General features: G+C 34.4%; 1 long non-coding RNA gene across 1 annotated transcript; it reads right to left on the bottom strand.

Annotated features, from left to right (window-relative positions):
• Positions 1-280: 280 nt before the first annotated feature.
• On the bottom strand, positions 281-1022 carry LOC122039697. The gene is made up of 3 exons (XR_006128340.1): positions 887-1022; positions 398-546; positions 281-333 (listed from the first exon to the last, which is right to left on the bottom strand). It is a non-coding gene; the product is annotated as an uncharacterized LOC122039697 (long non-coding RNA).
• Between the last annotated feature and the right edge of the window lie 3223 nt (positions 1023-4245).

The following is a 4245-nucleotide window of genomic DNA, read 5'->3' as shown; positions in this document are numbered from 1 at the left end:
AATCATAATCACAAAAGAAAGAATATTTTCCATATCAATGTCATTCAAAATGTTACTTATACAAGAATTATATTACAATCACAAAAGAAAAAACATGTCTAATATTCAAATAAAATTTATCCCAATACAAATAAACAAATAAACAAATAAACTTCATTTACAACTAATGAATAATTGTCAAAAGACTAGAAACTTGTGATGGTGGTTCATGCCATGTAGGATTGCAAGTAATTATTGTCAACTCAAGCCCCATCAAAATCTTCAACTTGTAGAATTTCATCGGACTCCTCTTTCTCACTTGCTGATTCTTCCATATCAACCTTTTCCAACATTCTGGATTTTTGTGAATCAAAGTATGTGAGCAAAGCACCAAAAATAAAAGGAAAGAATATAATACCTGTAGAAGACGTAAAACAGGGTTGATAGCTGAAATTTGGAGAAATGTAGTTGCTACAATCACAATAACAGATTTGATAAATCATACTCTTCAAGTACCCCATTCATATCGGCAAATAAAACCACAACATAAAACTTTGTCAATAGAACCTGCAAAATATAAACATATATTAGAAGAGTTCATCTTTATCTGAAGCACTAGTAACTCTTGACCATATACAATTTTTGATACAAGGAGAAAGTTTCATGAAGGTTTATCCTAGACCTGCAAATGAAGCTACTTTTTAGTGTTGTATTAATGTAAATGGTTTTCCAAGTTTTGAAGTATTAATAAAACTCGGCTTAATGAAGTTAAAGCTTATCCTAGAGCTCAATAAGTTTCTCATGTGACCTGCTGTAGGAAATTCTAAGAAACAACATAACAAGCCTTCTGGCAGTACAAAAACGAAGTCTGCTGAAACAGAAATTTCTGTCTCAAGACTTGACATACCTGTTGGCCTCATCAAAAAAGTTCAGAAGCACCCAGATGCAGATTCACTCTATGTTGAAGAAATTGATGTCGGTGAAGAATCCCCTCGAACAGTTGTTAGTGGCCTCGTGAAATATATTCCTCTTGAGGAAATGCAGGTTTATTTTGCTTCCCTTTTCAAATTTTCTTCCATTTGGATGTGAATTTCCTATGTTCTCTAAATCACTGGTGCAGAATCGGAAGGTTTGTGTCCTTTGTAACTTGAAGCCTGCAACCATGAGGGGCATTAAGTCACAAGCAATGGTCTTGGCTGCATCAAACGATGACCACACAAAGTTAAGTCGTTAACTCTGCCTCCATTCTTACAAGTCTTTGCTTTTACTAACCTGTTAGTTTTTTAGTATTATAATATTGGTTGGTTTACCTGGGAAATTATCATCTTTACATGTGATCATTCATCAAGAACGACTAATGAATTCATTTTGTTTCCAGGTTGAGTTAGTTGATCCACCATCATCAGCCAAGGTTGGTGAACGAGTGACCTTTCTGGGATACTCAGGCGAACCAAATAGCGTCTTAAACGCCAAGAGCAAAGTTTGGGAGAAGCTGCAGGTTGATCTGCAGTCTAATAAAAAGTGGTTGCCTGTTATAAGGATGTGCCTTTCACAACATCTGCTGGTGTTTGTAAAGTTTCGTCTATCACAAATGGAGCCATAAGGTAGACAATCTGCCTTTTTTACATTAAGGTCCAATGCATTATAAACCAAAAATTATAACAAGTATGAGGTCAAAAAAGTATTGAACAACAAACATAAATCTTAAATGAGTTTCATATGCTAAATAAACTCCATCAAGAAACTACTACTTGATTAAAGGATAAAATTTCTAGTCTTAGTGAAAGTGCAGGCTCAACTTGCAACTTTAATCAACTTATTCAAGCAATAGCGAATACAACTTGATCAAGGGCTTCATGTAATTCCCACTAGTGGGTGATTCTTAATCACAATTATTATCTTAAAGGAGAGATCAAGGGATTCTCGGATAAATCTATTGTAGCATTGCATAAACTAAGCTAACTAAGCTCTGACAGATCTTGTTTCGCCATCAAGTTTCTAGAAACAAAATAAAACCATTAGTGTGTTTAAGAAAACAAAGACTTCTAATCTACTTATCTGTCAAGCGCTCAAGAGGTATGCGTTTCATCAAGACTAATAATCTGTGAATAAAGTCAATAGGAGATTAAGGACTAAGATTAAGGGCACTTTCAAAGAGGAACAATTATAACGTCAAGCATAAGGAAAAATATAGAATTAAGTAAATTATATAGTAGCCCAGCACAAGTGACACAATAGACTTCTTCCGAGACAACTAAGATATTAACAGACTTATTTTGCACTCATTTCTATCTCAAGAATGTTCCATTAAGAGGGAAAAAGCTAAACTAGATGCAAACTAACCTTTCCATTCGGCATTGCAAGTATTTCTTTGATCCGCTCGATCTCTACGATTAAAAAAATGAGAAGGCAATAAGAAATAATCATAAGAAATCTAATACATAAAGGGGTATAAAAGAATCTGACAATATTTACTCGTATTGGAAGAATAAATTATATCATTGGATTATAGCACCAGAAAAACATGCTAATTACATCAATTTTTAATCTCTAAAGTCAACACAAGGATGTCACTAGATGCTAACCAATTTGCACTTGTCACTAGATGCTTGAAAGATCTTAAAGTGAAAAACTATGGAAAATTGGCAAATATTAATCAAAGGACTACATAATGGAGAGAAAGAATAGCAACATCTAATAGTTATCACACATTGCAATAAACTATGAGAAAGGTAGCACACAGATATAATTAGAAATTCTTCACAATTCTAACATGCTTAAAAAAAAATCAGTATGGGGAAGTATTAGCAAATAAATGACTAGATCTAATTAAATGAGTCAAAGAAATCACCTTCTCACATGTCTCTCGTTCTACTGTGAAATCTTACAGCATAGTTACACAGATCTAATGGATCAGAGCCAGGTCAAAAATGTAGCAGACAATCTTAATTCATTACAGGAAAGATGTGTGATGAGAACCATATCCGCTGTGGGTCTCAATTACTTCAAGCTGGCGGAGGGCAATCCAAAGCACTCGCTTAGCTCTATAATTCAATATTCCAAGTTCGCATATCTTGGATGTTCTAACATCTACACCTAGAAGATATCCAAGCATAACAGGTCAATGTCAATGCATATTGAAGCTAGAAATTAGTAGTTTGAAAGGATAGCAAAGAGATTCATCATGTGCATTGAGCTTGTTAGCACTTCTAAGGTAAAGGTGCCACAACAATAATCTTTTAGTCTATACCATGAATCCAAACATACATCTTATAGGGAAATTGAATCTGCTTGGAGCTTATTCATGAATAAGCACCTGTTGTCAACAATAATCATATTGAAGCTTTGGAAGCATCTTATACATACACAAACAAAAGGGAAATTGTAGATGAATTAAGGCATGCTTGTACTATAATACCTTGTCTTCAGGCACATGATCATGTGAGTGATCTCCATGCCCTTCCCAAGGATGACGCCAACCCTGAATAGGTGTTTGTACAACAGTTATATTGAGATGACCAAGGTATAGGATGATATTCATAGTAAGGTAATTTACCAAGACTACTGGTCCATCTTGCTTGGCCCTATAAAGAATCCAAAACCTGCAAAGGAATGTATATTCACATGGATCATCATGGTTATGTTTGAAAAAAATGAAAGCATTATTTAGAAAAAACCAGCATTTAAAAGACATTTTTTTAATCTGTCATTTGATTTAATGTTTGCAAGGAAAAAGATCTCGGCAGAAATATTATTGTAGAAATTGGATGAAAATTGTTATTTGTTTCATCATATTTGTGTCAAAGTCAGTAAAAGTCGTGAGGTGTTGAATTGAAATGCCCACATAGTAACCCATAGGGAGAAAAACATGTCAGGAATATATTACTTTTGCAATAAGATAAACACCAGAACTATCTCTCCACTTGAGCATATTAACAAACATGATCTCTTCCTTAGACATGTTGAAGTTCCGCAATCACAAAAATCTGCAGAGAAGAATAGAAAGCTATAGCATCAATAGTAAAATTCTTTCACACGATATAGAACTAGGACATGTATGATCAATATAATAATAAGAAGGATTCAAAAAGAGAAATTTCTTCCAGCTACTTAATAAATGTATTCTAGCCATACCGAAGAAGCGTATGGTAGTCATCATACTTCTCAGGTAGCTGACCCTTCGATAGTAGTGTGTCCCTCAACGACTTCACCACTTTCTCCTCATTCGGATCGTGGACGCCTTGGAACATCGTTGGAAATGCATTG

The sequence above is a fragment of the Zingiber officinale genome, chromosome 2A, assembly GCF_018446385.1.
Source record: "Zingiber officinale cultivar Zhangliang chromosome 2A, Zo_v1.1, whole genome shotgun sequence".
NCBI lineage: Eukaryota > Viridiplantae > Streptophyta > Magnoliopsida > Zingiberales > Zingiberaceae > Zingiber > Zingiber officinale.
The sequence above is the reverse complement of the archived record's forward strand: the minus strand, read 5'-3'. Positions and strand labels throughout refer to the sequence as shown.